This window comes from Melanostigma gelatinosum (assembly GCF_949748355.1).
Source record: "Melanostigma gelatinosum genome assembly, chromosome: 3".
Classification (NCBI taxonomy): domain Eukaryota; kingdom Metazoa; phylum Chordata; class Actinopteri; order Perciformes; family Zoarcidae; genus Melanostigma; species Melanostigma gelatinosum.
The window spans coordinates 23508774-23530337 of NC_136636.1; positions in this window are offsets into that span (position 1 = coordinate 23508774).

Sequence of the window (21564 nt, forward strand, 5' to 3'; positions counted from 1 at the left end):
CCATTCATTCTTGGGTTGTCTGACATGAACTTCACTGATCTCCCCAAAGTGGCTCAATGGTACTGAGGTCAGGAGACTACGGTGGCCATCTTGGCCTCGTGTTTTGGATCAGTCATGTTGGAAAGTCCACGCGTGTCTTATTTGCAGCTTCCGAGCTGATGAACGCAAATTGTCCTCCAATATTTTCTGATAACATGCTGCATTCATGTTGCCATCACGTTGGACTAAATTCCCTGTGAAGTTAATTCAAATTTCTCATCTTTCCGAATGAGTTGTTCCAGAAGTTGTGAGGCTTGTCTCGGTGCTTGTGAGCAGGGCTGGTTCGTAGTGTTGGACCAGTAACGACTTTCATCCTCATTGTGCATCGTGGTCTACCTGACCGTGGCTTGGTATTAACAGAACCACACATTTTCCACTTTAAATCTGAGTTTGAACACTACTGATTTTCAAATCTTTGAATATATTCCTTGATTTATAAAGTTCAACGTCCTTTTCTGACAGCTCTTTTGACAGTTTCCTTTACTTTCCCCAAGGCTCAGCAGTCAGTGTGAAGGCACTGCAGTTGTTCATCTCCATGTGTCACAGAGACCTGAAACAGCAGATTTCGGTGATTACGCGTCCCTCTGTGTGTGTGTGTGTGTGTGTGTGTGTGTGTGTGTGTGTGTGTGTGTGTGTGTGTGTGTGTGTACAAAAAATAAAAAGGCTCTGGCACAGGTTTCATACAGTGAAAAGATTTGAGGAGTTTCATTTTAACGATCAGTTTCTAAAGAGATGCGTCTACAACCTTATTTAAAGATATTTAGCCCACAGAAAATGTCCGTCAACATGACATGTCTGCATGGGGAGCGGGTCCTCTTCATGGCGTCAGCCATGTTTCTACAGAAGCCCAGAACGGACAAACCAAACGCTCGCTCGAAAGAGAACCGTTGACTGTTTTACATTACATGAAGGCCGCAAGTTAGAGTTAAAGAAGAAGAAGCGTAACAATTGAATTTCAAATCATATTTCACAATCGGAGGTTTATTTAATGTAGAAATATGCTGCTGTAAGTAGAACAAAACACTGCTGCTCTACTCCCTTTCCAAGACAACACTGCCTGAAAGCCTTTGACTAGTTTGTCCATTCTGGGCTACTGTAACAACATGGCGGACTCTGAAGAGGTGTTGATTGGTGTTGTGAGGACCCTCCTCCTCCCATGCACTCGGTGTCCCTGTTGTGTTTGGTCATCTGTTGCAGGTGCTGATTGGAGCGTGGTCAGCTGGATGAGGGGCTCTGCCTCCAGTCTTCATTTGGCTGCCTCGCTCTCTGGGAGAGGAGATCCTTTCAGCCACCAGCGTCACACTGTTCTTTTGGGTTTATCGCTATACACTGCCACACGCATCCGAACATGCACTTCAGACCTGACAACTTATATGATGGAGAAATAAAATGCTTTTCTGAGCAGCCAGCTCGCTTGTGTCCCTGTCTTGTATCAGTCTCTGAGCTGTGACACTATAGTAACAAAAACACAACTATTCTTACTTTCAGGTGATGTAGTTATGGATACTGTATTCAAAATGCTACATAATGCTCCACTAACTCATTAATTACAGAGATGATTTCAAAAGTTCTGACGCAATTAAGAAATGGCATCTTCACACCACACAGCGCTCATAAACCACTATGTGTCACGGTTTGAGGTTTATGTTTGTTTCTTCCATTTTATTTGGACTTTCCCTGCCTCTTGTGTGAACTTCATTTCCTGTCCTTGTCCGTTTCCCGCCTTGGTGATGGTCTGCCCTTAATTGAACCTGCACTTTCCCTGTGTATTGAACCCCCGGGTGTCCCTGTCTCATTGTCGGTTCGTCGGTGGTGTATCCTGCGCCCTGCTCTGCTCCCTGCTTGTTTTTTTGGACAATGATTCCTGGTATGTCCCCGGTTTGATCCCTGCCATTTTTTTTCTGATTCGTATTTTCGTTTTCTTGGACGTTTTTGTTACACATTTGACTCCCCTGCTCTACAGTTGTTGTTTTTTCTCAACATTTTTCTTGGTAATTAAAGCCACCATAATTCAACCCTCTGTTTCACTGTCTCCCTGCTGTTGGATCCGTCCGCATTTCCGCTTGGGCCTTTAAAACCTGACACGATATTCACATGAACAAATGATGGCAGAGAGTGGAACACCAAACAAATAAGCCAAGAAATACAGAAGATACAGAAACGTGAAGGGAACTTTCCGAATGGCTTTCAACCGCGACTATTGAGTTAAAGTAAGGTTACCGAAGCCTCGGCAGCCTCTGGTTGCTCAGTGAGCCCCTGGTGGCAATGTTTATTGTAAACAAGAGGCGAGCTCGTGAAGTCTCTTTAAAGTGTTCCCATAAAAAACTGGTCTTTTGCTACAAATCACTAAAAAGTACTTCTCTCCTCTTTCTGACAACCACACATATAAAAGCACATTGCATGCTGTAAGTGAGTTTGTATAGTTCCCTCCAAAGCGGAGTAACAAGGGGGGTATTTATTCCCTTGATTCACATAAACACTTCATCCAGGCATTTCTGTAGATCCCCCAATGGAGCCCATCATGATGGAGGACATCCAGCAGGGTGGATGATTAACAAGTGCCTTTAAGGCTTTCTCTCTTAATTCTTCTCTGATGCTTTCCTGGAAATACAGAGAAGAGTTTGAAATAAACTCATTTGTCCCTCACTGGACATCAGATTCGTGGAAAAACAAAGATCTTTCCTTCAAGCCTCTGCTAATGCAAAGCTTTTGACATCCAAACGCACTCTGTCAAACCAGATATGACTTACTGTATCTGTTGGACCTGTTGGACACCTGCTTTGAGGATGGTTGTTGATCCAGTAAAATTACTCAAATATGGATTCAAATGTTTTATGGTTAGAAGTTTAAAGAATTACGTGGCAGAAATCCCAGATCTGATCTTTTTTTTAATATCCAAAGTGTTTTCTTGATGCTGTGCAGCCGAACATGGTCTCAACCATAAAACTAATTTCTGATCTCCCAAAAATGTCAGATTCAGTTTGGGGGAATGTTTCCATTTGTTGGAGTGGTGCAGCAACGAAAAGCATCAGTCTTGGGTTTGAACAATTTACCCAGAAGATATTTCATCAAGAAATACATAATAAATATGACTATTTAATGCTACTTGAGAGGAAACAAAAAAAGGTGAAAACGTCATGTTAAAGGGTTATGAAACCGGCATAAACGAAGGCGATTAAGTTGCACAGTCAACATGTTTCACCACAGGGGGGCAGTGTTTGACAACTGGTCACCCAGTTGTCACAATCCAGAGGACAAATTCCCCTCCAAGGTCTCTCTGCCTGTCTAGACAATGTGCAATTTTCCCCTGTTTTATGAGAGCAAGCGAAAAGAGCGTGAACATTTCGACCTGAATGCTTTAAAAACAGACAACTTCCCAGTTTATCCGCTGTTGTCTTGTCTGAGCTGATGAAATTTGTCAACAAACTGAATGAAGAGCAAATTGGGCTTCAAGGAGAAACAAGAGGCAAACGGGACATCCGTCAAAAGCGGTGTGATAAATGTCAGCGACGCACTATCTTCTCTCTTTCTGGTCAGGTGGAGACATTGAAATAACATTTTAAGATGCAGCGAGGTGTGTCCTCCTGTCTCAGCAGATTATCGAGTCCGTCTGTAATCCAGGAGAGGTCGTAGGTCGCCTTTAATCTCCTCCCATGTGACATTGCACGAGCCGTTATCGCTACACTTGCTCAAATGATCGATTGGGGGACATTATGAACATGGCAGTCACACCGTCCCATCTGCTCAGGATGGACTGCAGATGAGTGACATCCGGCTGATGATGTTCAGGAGATTAGCTGTGACTGCTGTGAAGGCCTCGCAGGTGATAGCGAACTTTTTTTTCCCGCCTCAGTTACAGAGTTATAGCAAATAAAGACTGACAGAAGGAAGTCGTGCCACAACCATGTTAAACTGGTAAATGCAGCACATGACTCATACTCATTCAAATGTTCTCTTTCAGAGTTAATATAGCAGTAAACTGCTATTTGCTGTGTAAAGATGTAGTGGAGGATAGTGTCCTGAGCAGAGAATGAAATCAATCTTCCGCTCAGTGCGTGTTGTAGTTGTAATCAAAGTTGTGTTTGTACAGCCTGTCGCGTGTGCCTTTTAGTGCATGTTGGGTGAGCCTAATATCGACCGCACTAACCGGGACACTCCAGTGCACCGCACCTTATGTTTGCTCGCTCGTCACATGCAGTCTCATTTCAAAATAAACTTCCAACAAAACTACTTTATTAGGTTTAGGCAACAAACGTACTCAGTCAGGCGTAGCGAAGGATAACAGTTTGAGATAAAACTAGTGCCGATACTAACTGCCTGCTATGAGACACTATGAGAGTGAGCTGTAACGCTCCAAGCAGCTGAGAGGAACGGAGCACTTAGTTGATCATTTTCTGTAGCATTGTGACTGAGTGACCTTTCAAACAGAAGTACGAGCTCCTTTGCTAATGTAAAAAAAGATTGATTGTTGCTACTTATACAAAGTGGGTTACACAGCAGCATACTGAACAGACTCGCAGTCAGAAATCTACTTCTCACTACCTCCAGATACAAATCTGACAGTTAAGGCTCTCTTGATGACATTCAGAGCATTAATATGGCAGCAAACTAATATTTGATATGTGGAGTAAATGGCTACCCGAGTAGAGAATGAGCAGTGTGTTGTTAAGAGTTTCTCCGTGCTTCCTTTGTAGTGCACGTGAGCGTGCACCACTGGCTAGTTAACGGCCGCCGCTCATACGGTAGCACTGTTACCGTTAGCCGAGAGCCGTGCGGAGGCAATAGACATGCTATGAATTTCATATTGAGCACCTTTATTTAAGTGATTGGACTATTCTCTGGAACTCTCTGGAATGTGCTGCTGGGCTAAACCCCGCCCTCCTGGTACTCCACGTTTCCACTCAGGACTGCGTCTTTCATGGAGTAGGAATAAACAGCAAGTGGAGTCCATCCATCACACTCTTGATGGCAGAATGACAGACTGAGTGGAGGGGGTGAGGAGGATGAGAGATTGAATTGCTTTGACTAATACGGGCAGAGGGACACGTTTCACGGGGGCCGTCCTCTCCACCATCGCCATCCTGCTGCCTCCGAGTCACCGCTTCAATCCATCTCACACTCAGATGTCTCAATGCCCCCTATTCTCACACACACACACACACACACACGTCTGTTTAGGCTATGACATGCTGACATTTGCCAGGCAGGAAGGTTGTTGTGAATGATAAGGGAGGCAGGAGTGATTGCTGAACGCCTTACTGTGGCTCGCTCGGAGACATCCATTCGATTGGAGGAGAATTGATGGGGACATTTGTCTTTCTGAACTGAGGTTTTTCTTTGTTGGAGCTCAAATCATGTGGACTTTCAGAGGAGGGAGCAGCAGGGGTTAGACATATCCTGTGTGTGTGTGTGTGTGTGTGTGCAGCATCTCAGCCCGTGTAGTTCACAGACTTATCTCTTAATGAGGCTCTCTGCTGCGTCCCTTCCTGTCCTGTGTCCTTGTTTCCTGCCCTGTCCTTGTAGGATGTATCACGTCTTGACATAAATGTGCCTCTTCTGCAGTTTGGATATAAACGTTTATATCCACAAGAGTGTCTGCCATTACTGATTAGATAATAAGTTTGTGTTTAAATCTGTAGCATTGTTTTCTTAAGATACGTTTGACATTAATACGATGATGTAATGTCAGTCCTTGTTTTCTGCTCTGTCAAGCTTTGTTAAACATGGATTCAAATCTGGATAGTTCATGTTTAAATATGCCCCCAAAATGCTAAATAAAAAATAAAGAAATGGGACTAAATATTTGGTAATATTAGTGTCTGAATGGCATTGTCACCACTTGGTTTCATAACTGAACTACCTGCCTTTGTGGTAAAATGCATTTATTGTGGAGCATACACAGCAGTGGAAGGTGTATTAGCATTAGCATTAGCTCACCACGGCAAGTGAAAAAAGAGAAACGTTCACCTGTGGCCAATTATATCATCTGCTAAATAAAGTCAATATCGACGTCAGACAGGTCGATCCCCACAACATTAACAGCCTACATGTCAACGTGTTGTGATTGTCAAATTATAAATCTACAAGAAAATGAATCATAACATACAAGGTCAAGGGGCAGGGGTATTATAATGTGGTGGATCTGCATCTACAGCAACCCGGTCTCACTCCTTAGATACAGACGTAGATGCAGAAGGCACCCTTTAGCGTCTGTATGAGACGCACCAGACTTTCAACGAACTCCAACACAAACCCATGCGTGTCATTACTAGACGCTCAGAGGACTTCTCACGCCCAACGTAGTGTTAGTCCGTTGCTCTAAGGGCTGGTCGAGCAAACTCAGGAGACGGGGTTCATGTCCGGAGTGATGTCACAGGCTGTATGTCATGTGACGCTACGCCACAGAGTCACCCGATCACCTACTTCCGTAGCTCAGGTTACATTACAAGTGTAAACATTTTATTAAAGTTGATTTGTTGCCAAATTCTTGTCGCTCCCGCTTTGACAACGTGTCACGATATAAACCGTATCGCAAAGTCAATCACGTGGCAAAAATATGACGAGGTAGATATTAATGTGCAGGTTGTTTTGATGGAATCTGTCCATTCAGTTACAAGTAATTTCATGGATACAATCACTGATCTACAGGGTCAAATGAGTTCGTGTCCTTTATTGTGTAACTCTGCAGCACCGGACAGCGGGGGAGGACACAGTCCGGTTAGAGCGTGTGTGTGTGTGTGTGTGTGTGAGTGCCATTGTGTGTGTGTGTGCGTGCAACACTCATCTACCAAATGAAGTAGCGTCTCTAAATGTCACTCCGAATCCATACATTGCCACAAAATATGGCTTCCTTGGCTGATTTAGGGAAACGGTGACATGCCACACAAAGCTCAAATGTCATCACTCTCCTCCAGTGTGTGTGTGTGTGTGTGTGTGTGTGTGTGTGTGTTCTGTGTGTGTGCTGAAACATGATGTCTGACGTTGCAGGAATGAAGGACTGAGATGCATTGGAGGAGAGGAGGGAGGAATACTAAAATGGAAAACAAAAAGAACAGGCGGTGACGCAGAAGTCACACCTCATGCTCACAGGACTTCTCCTTGGCAACTATCTCCGCCTTCTATTGAAATGTCTCCATCTCCGTGTTTCCATCTCTTTCATGAGCTTTCTCAAAGTGAATGTGCCTTTGACTGACATTATGCATTCTGTCTGAGTGCCCTGTCTTAATTTCATCTTCCTTTTGGACAGACTTTAAAAACAGAAGCACAGAACTCACGAAGCAGCAAACACTGGCAACCTTGGATTTCAACAACATCCCTCTTGGACACAACCGAATGCGTTTGGCGGGATCGGGCCAGACAAGATGTGATGGCGAAGCGCTAGACGGAGAGAAAGAACGTGTTTTCCGTTGGCAGAGAGGAGGAGGCAGAAATTCACACCGGTGTTATTTTTGGCCCCCCCCCCCCCCCCCGGCATGCCCTCTCACTGCATCACGCTGCCTAGTGGCACTGAGCTAATGATGTCATCATTTCAAGCCATCTTCTCAGCTGGACCTCTTGACCCCACGAGCTTGTGCCAGGGACGCATTAGTGATGATGTGTGGTGGGCAGCTGGGAGATGACGAGAATGCCTGCATACGAGTGGAGTACAGTCGTCATGATCGACGTTGGAACCGCATGCCGTGCAGACTTTTCGACAAAAACTGAAAAACTTAAGCATTGGTCTGCTCCGAGCTCAGGGAGAAAAGACTTCATATTTGCCGCCTGAGACACAAATCAAAACATAGCTGATGATGTATAGCTGGGTTAAAACACAACTTACTCCCTTGGCCTCAGTCGTAGCGGATATGGCCAGGAGGAGCTGACCTTTGATGGAATAGCTGTGATTTGTCTTTGGCTTGACACAACACAAAAGCGTGGTGGTTTCCTGTGATGAGAGTGGTGACTGGTCCACGGCAACATCTTGTGGGCTGTCCCCTCACATCCTCAAAGACACCCTGTCGTGACGATGAAATACGCCGGGACATTTCTCGTTCCGATCCAGGGGAGAGATTATTTTTGCTCCTGCTGCTAGGTTTTTGGGAGGCAGCTGTCAAGAGCGAAACGACCGTCAATCAACCCGTCCCTGTGGTAACTGACAGGGTCATTGGGTGTCACGTGACTTCCATCTACGGATTACTCCTCACTGTCTTGTAAGAGCTGTACATGCTGTGTTTCAGACTTTATTCTCTGGGGACCCTCTTTTTAAAAATGACAAAGCATTGCGACCTGATTCACTGTAGGCTTTATCGATAAAATCACTGCAAATGTGTGACTGTTTTTACTACCTTTTCCGCCTCACTTTGTATCATGAAAAGGTAAACCAGCCATTTGGAAGAGATGCACATTTTATAAATCACTATTTTGTTTTATGCACGAGTTAATATGTGCACATGTATATACTTTCTAAATGAGACTAAATATATGCATTTATGCAGAGTAAACATGTTTCTCATATTTTTAAAACAGCAGAAATAAACCTTTTTCGGTGGAGCCTGAAGGCTGCGTCGTCACAGGCAAGATGGCGACGGTCCGTGCCGCCGACCTTGAGCTTCACAACGGCTCTTCAGAAGCCTTTGGGACTTGCAGTCATTGGTGGGCTACAGCTATCAGAACAATCTGAACAATCAGGCTCATGTGGCTCAAAGATGTACTGCAGCTAATGTTAAACAAAAAAAATGTGGAAGACATTTTGCCAATTTATTTGGCGACAGAAAAACACACACACACACACACACACACACACACACACACACACACACATTTTTTATGATTTTTATGTTCTGCTGCAATAGCACGAGAAACAATAAATCCCCAAACCTAAACGAAAAAATAGGCCGCTTGTCAAAGCAACCTGTAACAATCTGTATGTTGAGTATTTTACTGACTGATGTTATGCAGACCAGAGTCTCTGCTGAAAAGCCACGACTCCTACTTTTTTGCAGCGTTAAAATTTGACAGTCTTCATAATGACAATGTATGGATACGTATGACAGAGAGCTGACGAAGACATTTGATGAAAGTGAAATACTTAAATTGAGATTGAAATGCATTTCCTTTAAAAGCAGTTCAATTATTGGCAAGAATAATTATATCAGACATTATGTTCAAATGCCTGCATACCTGTAAAAATGTACAACCACCACCGTCTACATAATGTTGGAAGGTCAGCTTTGTAGTAGTTGTGTTGTTTCCAGGTAAATAGTTACATGACAAACAGATGCTCACTTAATCTTAGACTCGCGGCTCCATCTGTGCCTCCTGTAGTATTGTCCTCTGTCATGAGCGGCACTTTTCTTTTTTTGTTTCCAACATCCTCACAGTAGCCAGACCGAGGGCAGAACGGCAGAGACTCCGCTTCCACTAGCACTGCTCCACAGAGGCAGAGGGCTGCCGGCTTTAAGAGGCTGTCCTTGGTTTCTGTTCCTCTACAAATCCATTGTGTGTTTGTGGATGTCTCTGAGTGAGAGTGTGTCGTGCGGGAGGGAGAGAAAATGGGTGGAACACTGCTAGGGCACTCATATTTGTGTCCCAAAATTAAAAAGGGATCGCACCATCACTAAATGAGATGAGACCGGGGAAAGTGTGTACATGTCATCATTCACTTATTCATACACTGATGGCAGTGGCTACCATGCAAGATGCCACCAGCCCATCAGAACTATCCAACATTCATACCCATTCGGGACGACCCTGCTCTACCGCTAAGCCACAAACACCCGGTGTGGCCCCGTTAGAAAAAGCACTTTTGGTCGGTCACCACTTCCCTCTGGCATCACCATGAGCCGACCGTGAAATGTCTCGACAACTACTGGATGGATTGCCATGATATTTTGTGCGGACATTTATGATCTCCAGAAGATGAAAAAAATAAATCACAGCCTCAAGCGGCTTATTGCCTTTTTTTTTTTAGAAGGGTTAGGCCTACTACATAAACCTGGTAAGGTGTCACAAAATGAAGCACAAAAAATACCACCCTCAATCAGAAAAACAAAAGGTCACCAAAAATTCTCCAAAAAAGGGCCAAAAAGACCAGAGAGGACACCAAATTGCTCTCACTTAAAATTAGGAGCTAGTCCCCCCACCCATATATATATATATATATATATATATATATATATATATATATACACACACATACATACACATATACATACATACATATACATATACATATATATAAATAAATATATATATATATATATATATATATATATACACACACACATACATACACATATATATACATACATATACATAAACATATACATACATATACATATATACATATACATACATATACATACATATACATATACACACATACATACATACATACATACATACATATGTATATATAAATAAATAAATAAATATATATATATATATATATATATAAATATATATATATATATAAATAAATAAATAAAAGAGAGATTCTCAGTCTAAATGTTGCAATGTCCAACTAAGCTTTTTCGTCTACAAGAACACCTAAAACCAATTTACTAGAGACTTAAGTGATGGGTACACCATCTATCTTTATCTCTACAGTAATTATTGTTTTTACAAAAGTGCAGTTATTTTTTCTTAATACTGAGAGAAAGCTTAATAACATGAAAACAATTTTCAACCCTGGGACATCTGTGCTAATTACATCCAGCTGAATTTCTAAGTTTTCATGAGATAGAAATACACTGGCATCATCAGCAAATACTGTTAGGAGACAGAGGCTGTGTTATTTAAAATAATGAGAAAAATAAGGGCCAAGGATTGACCCCTGTGGGACCCCACACTCTGATTTCTTTATAAGAAGAGCACTTGTGATTAGAAGTATACCGTTTTCTTTTCCGTAAGTTCTCACGTAACTGTAAGTTCAAACCTTGAGAGCCATAGGCGCTTCATACTAATATTTCACAATTAACTGGATTGAAAGCGTTTGGAGGTTTTATAGGTTTATCAGTGTGTTCATTGACATCTGGCTGATGTAATTTTACTGATAAGTTGTAAAATAGCCATATATGACCTGTGGTTTTGCAAACTCCATGCTGTGGCTCACATAAGATCTTATTATGTAGATGTTTATGTAACCTCGTGTAATATTGAAAGGGTTTAAAAAAAGGTCAGTTGGTTATCTCCACCACATTTGCCATTTCACTGAGAGCCTCATCGATACGCATGCCCTTTGTAAACAGCCATTCACACTGCCAGTCCATTGCTTTTATTAATCCTCAGACATAAGACGTGACACTAATTCTCTTTATTTTAAAAGATTAGGCCTTGCGCCCTCTTGCTGTTGCCAATTAGATACCGATTCCCCAGCTCTGATCACAATGACAAAAATGCCTCATGGCAAATGAAGAAAAAATGCTTTAATCATTGAATGCCTTTTTAATAGAAGTAAGCGTATAAAGGGGGGTTTAGGTAAAATAAACAAACAAAGCCTCCCGGCATTAAGCAAGCACAAACTCTTCCACAAATAGCACCAAGATCTGCCCTGATGCAGGTAACCGATGGAAACATGTTCTTTAGTATTCACTCAAACTGTGTTTCAGGACTGTCAAAATCAACCGCAATCAGAAAATCAAAAGACGGAAAATAATTCTCAAAAGGGCTTAAATACCAGAGTTGCTGGCTGCATATGCTAAAATGAGGTCTGCATTAAGTCAAGGAAGGATCAGAAAGCTCTGGGTGTGCGGTCCCCGACCTCTATAAAGGCCTAAAGAAAGGGTGTCGTCACACCCTGATTGGCCAAGAGGGGAAATGCACCAAGCTGCTCTCAAGTCTTAACTAGGAGCCCGTCTCCACACCCTGCACAACAGGCCATCGGAATAACCTCCAATCAACTCAGGGGAATTGTGACTTTCCACTAAAGTGAATTGAGAAAATGGAAATGACAGCAAGAACCAAAATTTTAATGACTTCTACAAAATTAAAATTCTTTAGCCAAGTTGCCAAGCTAAGCACAGACGTGGAACGCACGATCAAAGATCGGGCTGTTTATTGACATTTTTTCACTATTTATTGTGCAATTGTTGAAGAGTTCTTCAAGCACTGCTCTTTGCTGGCACAGTTGTATTTTAATTGCACAGTTCCAGAAGTAAAAACATTTCATCTGCATCTTCTCTTGCTGTAGTTTGGGTGCCAGTAGGATGATTGACATGTGTGCCCGGTCTCTTGCCTGTAGGCCAGCACCATGAGCAAGCAGTGGTTGGTGCAGATTGTAGCAGTGCTGCCTGCTGTACAGACCCGTGGCGTCAAAGAGCTCAAGGCAGTTCACCCACGTGGGCCCTCTAGTATACCTAACGATAGGAGAACAAAACAAAAAGTTCTGATCAAGTTACAGTTACATCATAACCACATATGTATCTGCAATCTACAACTATTAATTGCAAGCTAGCTAAAGTCCTGGGTTGACGCGGCACACTCTTCGTCAAATGGCAAACAACGTGAGTGGAAAAAGCGAGGGAAAGTTCTCCGTCTATGGTTTTATTCTCCATGGCGCTCCAGACATATTTAGGATTCCCTCTCTCTTTGTGCTTTGTTTTCCTTTTATTCTCACCTGCTTACCCTCGTGCTGAGAGATGACACTCTTCGGAGGCCGTGGTTAATCAGAGCTTATCTTCGGGGGAGGAAGGATAGCTGCTTGCTTGATATGGTTTCTCTTTACGCCGTCTTGGATTTCTGCAGCGCTGGACTCATTCTGAAATAGCCGTGAGGGATGGAGACCCGTTGATGAGTTGATGGAGAGTAATAAGTCATCGTGTGTGCCGCCAGGGTTGGGTTCAATTAACTTTTTTACAGATTCCATATTGAAATACAGCCTGCAGTTAATAATGTAGCTCCATCATCCCACACAATGACATTTCACACCTACGATTTATAACAAGGAGTTATGGCTGTGTCCCCTTAAGAGCCCTAGTGTTTCCTTGTCAGTCTCCCTCTGTGTTTATGTTTGTTTGTGTGTGCCGGCGTGGGCTGCAATCAAACAGTCTAAAAATGTTCGTCCCATGTCTTTTCCAAACCAATTTTCCTCGACCTCGATAGAAAACATCATCATGAGGTCAAAGACATTTGTGATTCTCTGAGCACTGTGGATGTCTTTTCCTAAGTCCTTCCAAATTCTCTGTGCTTACACGACAGCGAACGGATGTTTTATTTTTTAAGTTTTATCTACTTGATAACTATTCATCCCACATAGAAATTGAATTGTGGAACGGTATTTTCTCCTTTCGTAAAGGATGGTCCATTGTTGTCTATGCTAAATGTGCTATGCTAATGTTTTCCTTAGCATTAGGGAACTCAAACAGCATTCATCTGCCACTTAGATACTTCTGGATCATTTCACTCATCATCTGCAAAATAAAACCTCTTTTCTTCTCTTCTTATTTTTTTGAAAACTCTTCTAGTGCCCCAAATCAGCACACTTCACTGGTAACGTAGAGTGAACTGGGAGTGGTTTTGTGTCCACACCCCAGAGTTATTGCTCGAGGGTGTTTAAAGCTGTCGGTCCATCCAGCGCACAGAGCTTTGATTCAGTTTGTTCGTCTTCAGTCATGGTTCTGTTCCCCCTGAACCACTGACAGCTGACATGGACACAGTAGATGAAGCAACAATGACCGGCGATAGCTTAAATCTCACATTGCCGTTTCATAACACCCCTGTCAACAGACCCACAGGCACACATCGAAACAGCTGGTTCTTAAGCAATGGGCTTGGGGCCAATCACTGGAGCGGCTCTGCAGGGTCTCCAAAACGAGGAAGTATTTGATTGCTTTATTGATTTACCAGAAATATGTGTTAGGACTGACCTTTTAAGAAAAAAAGGTACCCTGAGGAGTTTATTTTTGTAAACAAATTTATGGAATCATTCCTCATGTTGCATTGCCCATGTGCACAAGATATTCCATGTTCCATAGTGCTCCTAGCGTAAAACATAGCCACAATCCTTTACCCTGACATGCAGTGTCTTATGTATGACCTCTATTTTTTAATGGCCCAAAAGCTTACAGCTGGCCGTGTCTTTATATATTGTGGATCTATGACACTGTGGATGTTGCTAGATTTAGGACAAACAGAATGCCATAAGACATGATGTCATGTGAGGGGAACATTGTTTTTGTCCTTCAGCTGCAGCTGTTTGTGAATGACAGCTCAAAGGACCTTGTTTATCTTTTAGGACCAACATTTTATTTTGCCAGTTCTTAACTTACTTTGACTACTAACTTTGTGCTTGAACATGGATATGACAAACACCAGAGGCGGGGCCTTACTGAAAATAGTTTCTGTCTGTCTGCCACTTCACCGTGTTTCTAAAGATAGCTGCTTCTATCTTGATGAGGGCAACACTTGAAATGGTGCTCTGACTGATTTCACTTTTATACAATGCACAATATGAACTGAAGCCTCATGGCTTTCTCTAAGGGGAATGAGATCATGCCACTTTTCAATTGAAATTATTAGAGACATCGGAGAGCGATAATGTCAAAGTTGATCTGACAAATGGCAAAGCGGCACAATGAACCAAATGGTGAGTGTTTTTGTACATATTAAATGTTAAATGTATCTGCAGTTAGGGTGGAAAACACTTTCACCTTCTTAATGCCTGCTGAGTTTTACGCACTACCACCGTTTTAGCATTCTAATCGCAGCATTAAAAACACTTTGAGGAGGGAGATTTATCTGACTTGAAATTAAATTTTCAGACTAAAAAAAAACTACCGAGCCAGTCAGCCATCTCCTCATCCCGGTGAGCTGCAACAGTACAGCCCCACTGACGTGTGTTGTCACCATAACAACAAACAACAATCAACATTTTCTTTTTTGTACTACTCAAATGACCACCTCCATTTTTTTCCAAAACAATAAAAATGCTTTTTTTCAAGCGAACCTGAAACTTTTCAATTTGAGCTGTATGCCATCTTCATTTACTCTTAACCAGTAACACATACACTGCTATTTACACATCTGAACAAATCTCACAAGTGTTACCTTTATTATAACATCAAAATGATTAAAATTGATCTTGTAGTTGCAGAAATACACTCTTTAGTATGGGTATGCAATTTTCGAGCAGAGGCCTAAACATAGGGCTAGGGTCCAGAAGAGATTACTGATTCTGCGAGCCTTATCTCCTCTGGCAGGTCGTTCCAAAGCCGAGGGGCCCTGATGGAAAAAGCACGGTCACCTTCAGTTTTCAGCTTCGACTTTGGAACAGCCAGAAGGAACCCACCTGAGGATCTAAGGCTGTGAGCTGGCTAGGGGGTCAACATTTCCTCTATATATGTTGGGGCCAGACCCACACGTGCTTTAAAAGTGATCAGTACAATCAATTCTACGGGGAGCCAGTGAAGAGAAGCCAGGATTGGGGCGATGTGATGTCGTCTGTTAAAACCAGTGAGAAGCCGAGCTGCTGCAGTCGGAACTTTGCATCACTTTGAGGTTCATGAAAATCTGACATTAAAGACTGCGTGTGTGCAGTGTTTTGCACGCTGACTGTGTAATCTAAGTGGACAGAGTGTTTTGATTGTTGGACCGAGCAGGAAGTAACACTACCCAGTGAGCGCGGACCATTGTGGGCTTTGACTACACTCAGAGAGCTTCTGAAACAATAATAACTCTGACTCACTCTCACTCAGCTCCAGCTGGTAAACTTGGCAGGAAAAGGAACCCTTCCCACAGCCTTGAGAGGGCCAGTTAGTCATGCAATAGTGATACCAATATTGCTGATATTTGGCAGTGTAGCACAATTGTAAACAGAGCTTAAAACACAGTTATGTGGCTGACATGGGGGCACATGACAGATGAGGAGAGGGAATATTAGGTGTGGCTTTGTCAGATCATTCTCAGGTGTTCTGCCCTTTCATTTAGCCTTTGAAGTTAGGTCATGAGAAGGTTGCGAGAGTTCAATGCGGAAAACACTGTGTTAAGTTACAGTAATACGGTCTGGTGTTACTGCGACGATGTGGTCGCAGCGATCGTCCCAGAGCCCTATACCTTCCACTGTGCCCTTGGCTGATAAAGGACACCCCCTGTCCTCCATCCTGCTTCCTGTCCTCCATCCTGCTTCCTGTCCCGGCTGCTTAGAATCCCAAATGTCAGCGGATGGCTTAAGAAATGACAGCTGCCGCTGCATCTTGAATGTCCACCGCCACATTCCGGGAAGTGTTGAAAAGGACGAAGTGACATTTGCGGCAAGGTTCTCTTAACATCCTCTTGTTTCCACCGTGCCATGTTTCCTGCCCTGCTGTAACCATGAAGCTACATCGGATACTAGTCTGCGTACCAGGCCAAACATCATGCTGTGTTTGACATTCATCATTTATTGATGGGCTGCACTTCATTTGCAGCGGGAGAGTGTTTGGCTTCTCTGCTCTCACACTGGCTGATCCATGGGGAGGGCTCTCCCACTGAGGGCCCACATTTACTCCGGCGTGCTGGGTGCACCGCTGTTGACTTATAATGGTTGTGACACACAAAGAATAACGTGCAGGGTGGTGTTTTTTTTTAGTCCTCTTTCCATTTTGTGAGCATTTCACTCTCCGTTTACACTTCTTCTTCCATTCTTGCTCTAGAGGCAGAAATAAAATAATGGAAGCGGAGTGAAAGAGAGCTCATCAGAGCTTCTTAACCGGAATATACAGCTGACTGCAGCACATCTACGATACAGAGATGTGTTATGTGAAGGGAAATCCAGTGAAACCACAGTCTGTTTATCCACGTGTGTTGTGCATTTAAACACAACTCATCAAAAGAGTCTGAACCCTGTCTTGTAAACCTAAACTAATCCCTTCATGCGTTTCGTCCTGCAACCACTCACACAGGACTATATCCCCGTTCTCATATAATCTGAATCTGGCATGGGATTAATTTGCCTCCATATGCAGCTGCAGCTGGTTCATTTGAGCTGTAAGAGAGCTGTGATGGTCACCATTTCTAATGAAAATCTAACATTTCCTTCTGACGTCAATGACAGGCTTTCTTATTTTTCCAGGGATGCACGGCATGGCACAGGTAAAAGGCCTGTATGCATACTCTATGTTCATGTGTGCAACGTCTTTTACTTATCCTTGGAAATGTGAGGACGTAACCAAGTCCCCATTAGAATGATGGCATCTCACTTGTGAATCTGCGAACTGCTTTTGTCACAAAATATATCAAGTCGATTCTGTAGAACCAGCTGTGTGTTGAGTATATTGAATCTATGAAGTCTCACACTGTCTAAAACCTACTCTCCATTTCTTCGCTGCATAGAAGATAAAATAAAGATGAGATAAAAATAGTTTCTCTGTTTTACGATGGAAACCACGATTTGCAAGTTTCAGTTATAAATTAGGCAGCATCTCAGGCTGCTCTGATTGTTGCTGGACCCAGATGATACCCTGAGGACACATCAGTTGGGTAAATTGATGCTGTGTCCCCACTGACAAGGTGACGAAACCCTCCAGCACTGGCTTGTTTCCCCCTCATTGCACATTTACAACAATTTTAACGCTTCAGTGACATGCCATTGCTGCAAAGACTAGAAAAATCGATTTGTGCAAGCGACTGATGAGAGAGCAATACTCTCTGTACTGTCTGTTCCTGTTGTGCTATAAAGTTCTTTCCCCCTGGCTTTCAAGAGAGACAACAAACTGAAGGAAAACAAGGAATCTCAGTCTTCTCATCTCCGGAGACTTTGGGGCCACACGTTATTTGTAAAACCTGGATAAAACAGGAGGCTGATGCTGCTTTCAGAATAGGTTTTTCTTTGCCCTGAAGCTCTGTAGCTGAAGGACATACATTGGGTTCAAGCCAGCCGGGTTGGACATCCTGGTTTACTTTTCGCTCAGCCACACAGTGCACGACATATACAGTCCATCCTGTTCTTCAATGGCTTCATAAATCAGTTAATGCAAGAGTCAATTTCACCTTCATTTTCTGGATAGATATTCTCGAAAACCTTTTTTTAAATCAATATAAATGTTTGAAACAACCACTTGGTCACCACTTTTCACCAGCATCAGCTGAAAAGGCTGGAGAACAGTCAAACAAGTTTAACAACTTAGGTTAAATTCTGGTTAAGTTGGAGAGTATCTGGTTAACTAGCTTTCAACGCAATGTTAAAGTTGTTTGTAATGAAAGTAGAACTGATAATTACTAAAACAGTCACAGCTTGTAACAACATTTTCTGATGTGAGAGGTTAATTTTTGGGCAAAACGTCACATAAAAAAAATGTGCAATGTGCAAATATTGGTGAAATAATCAAACGTCTCTTGATTGTGCACGATATCGTGATTAAGAATGTACAAAGGCTAAACATCCTACAGGGTATAGTTTTATTTCCAAGTATTTGTGAATGCAGTCCTGATATGCCCGGATAACTAACTAGCCGGCAGACTAAAAGGTCCACCCCCATACAAACACATTTGTTTAGGGCTGTCAAGAGACTTTTTCCGAATCACATTTGGGGATTGGACATCTGCATGACTACCCTTAGCAACAAAGTGGCCATTATGTGCGCCAGTGGCAGTGCTCTTGTTGCATTTCAATGTGAGGCATCTCCATTTTAAGCATCTCTAAGTCCATTTCATCCGAGCTGCTTAGCGGTTAATCAGCCGACAGAAACAGGGCAGAGGAAATGTTCCCTTTTTTTCCAAGAAAACATTTCCCTGTTGTTCTGGCCTTGCAGCTGTGAGGTATAAATACAACAAGGGAAAAAAAACTTTCGGCTGAATGACGAATTAACTGAGTGACATTAGTGACTGAACCAGATCTACGATGACAACGGGACCTGAACTGTACATTTTGCATGCCCACCTCCACGTCCCTTATTTCAACAACGATCTATGTTGCTGTATCGTTTAAAACAGTTCTGTTTACACCTTAGCGTGACTCAGTCTGCTGCAGTAGGATGTAGGATGGACATCTCATCTTACAGTAACACTGGATCACAGATCTGGTACCCAGAAGCAGACTCGGGAGGCGGGACAGGTGTGTTTACTTGGCAACATCGAGCAACAAGAAAGGAGTCTGACCAGACAAATGAATCAGAAGGGGTAATAATGAAGAGGCGTAATGGTAATCAGACCAGGTACAGACGGAGAGAACACAATATGGTTGTGTGCCGGTTGTAAATGAGAAGTGGCTTTTGTAGATGACCTGGGTCAGGTGACTGAGGCGGGGAACTCACGAATTGCATGTCTGAATTAATAAGTGGTTTATATGCACAACAAACATAAATCACATGAGACATAAAGGGGAAAAACACTGAGATACTTGTCACCATATGACAGGTCGCAATAGTAATCCACATTTACAATCGTAACTGATTGAAGACTACTATATTTGCTAAAATAGTTTCTGTGTCAACAATAAAAAAGGGTTTTAGAAACAAATGGTAACGCTTCATTATAACCCCCCTGCTTAGCATTTATAAGCATTATATTGTAGCTGATACACAGAGCAGATTAAATAAGTTTAACCAAGCAAACACACATGAAACAAGTAAAAAAAGAATTCCATATCTTTATTGTAAATACACTGACATCTTTGCCAATCACCACAGAAAAAGGTTGATCAGAGATGAATCTTTATTGCAGCAGTGATGCCAGGACGGGCAGAGATTCAAGCGGGCTCTAAAAATGATTTATTATCTTCTGTTTTATAAAGTAAGAGACTCTCCTTCACATCGGCACATCATTCTCTAGAGATCAGTTACACCAAACAGCATGAAAAGGATGGTTTTTATTTTTAGAAAAACATCAAACCGACAGCAAAATATTCAAACGTTATTTGTAAAACAGAAGCTCAACCATTGAATTATTATAGCAGGATGTAATCTGTGTTTGCAGGAAACAATTGAAGATATCTCAGCTTTTAGTGTTTAGATGATATGCTGACTGATTAAAGAGCTGCTCTCCTCTCAGTGGCACAAAGTAAACATCACAGAAGCTGCAGACTTATCGGACTGGAGTGGACGCCTCGAGGAAGAAGTGGTATTATTAGATTACCTGTGATGAAGTGAGTTAGATGTGATTTCCATCTGCCTGGTCGTTATGAGCTGCAGGTGCGTTCAGTTTCATCCGCATGTGCACCTCAGCATGTGTGCAAACTTATTTTTTAATGCATGCAATTTGCATCGTGAATATGTTATCTTCCCGGGAAATCCACAATTACCATCCACGGCAGCACGACTTTCTCAGAAATTTCAGGCTTCCCTTCGTCTTCACGGGCCTAATTCGCCGTCCCCCTGCAACAACCTCGGTCTAATTGCATTTACTTGTTGGAGCAAATCCCATCTGGGAAACTTAATACACATTCTGAATTAATCGTCTTCCCTCCATTATGGACTGAGTCTAATTGCACCGCTGTTTTCCTATCTAACATATTCAGGCCATAAAAAACATAAATGGAAAGGCAGATCAATTGGAGATAAAACTTAGCTGAATTTCAGGAGCAGGACCACACCTCAGCCACTCGCCCACTTCCGGCCACACTCCTATAACTACCTACCCACTCTAAGCCTCGGCACACTCCAGTTTTCTGCACTCGCAACCGGAACACCACGGCAACCGGAACACCACGCAGAGGACGCCGCCAACCGCCATCAAGAGGGTCCGGGCAGCCAAACCCGCGATCTCCACCTCGCCGACCAGCTGCATCCACCCGCCAGGATCTGACAATACGAAGAGATCTGACAATACGAAGAGATCTGACAATACGAAGAGTCGGACTCACGGCCGTCCTCCTGCTACTCACATCTCGGCGGCAGAGGGAGACCCGCTACCTCCTGACGTAGACAACGGAAACGGAAATCCAGCTCTCTCCTTCTTCGCTCGCTCCAGACCCAGCTCGGGAACGAGCCTCCGACGAATCTGGCTGCCCGGCACGCAGCGCTCAAAGACGCCCCCCCGCGCTCCAGCCAGGTCCCCCATCGAAGACTCACCAGCTGATCGAAGACGCGCCAGCTGATCTCCAACTCGACCACAGACCGCCTGCTAAGAGCATCGACGCAACAAGCAAACCGTGCCAACTCCTCACAACTTTCCCAAAGTCACGTTAGGGACTCCGCCCCCCAACCCACAAGTTCCGGGTTGCCAGGTCGCAGCGCCTCACCTCTCATCCCCCTCCACCACCAAAAAGAAAAAGAGAAGAAGAAAGGGAAAAGAAAGAGTCGACGCAACAAAGCAAACTGTGCCAACTCCTCACAAACTTTCCCAAAGTCACGTCAGAGAAAAAAAACAAAACACAAACGTACCTACATCCACAACACACCTGGGTAACGCCAACGTCCGCGACGCCACCACGCCCCCCGAAACTCTGCCCCCAACCCCCAAGTTGCCAGGTCTTCTTTCTGTCCCCCTTTCTAAGCTGTCCCCCCCTCTAAGCTGTCCCTTCACTGTTCTCTTACACCACCTTTCTTCTGCCGTACCTAGGCACCGGGTTGCCAGGTTCCCTCTCCTCTGTCCCCCTCCCCTATCCTGCTTTTCCTACTACGCATACTCTTCCCT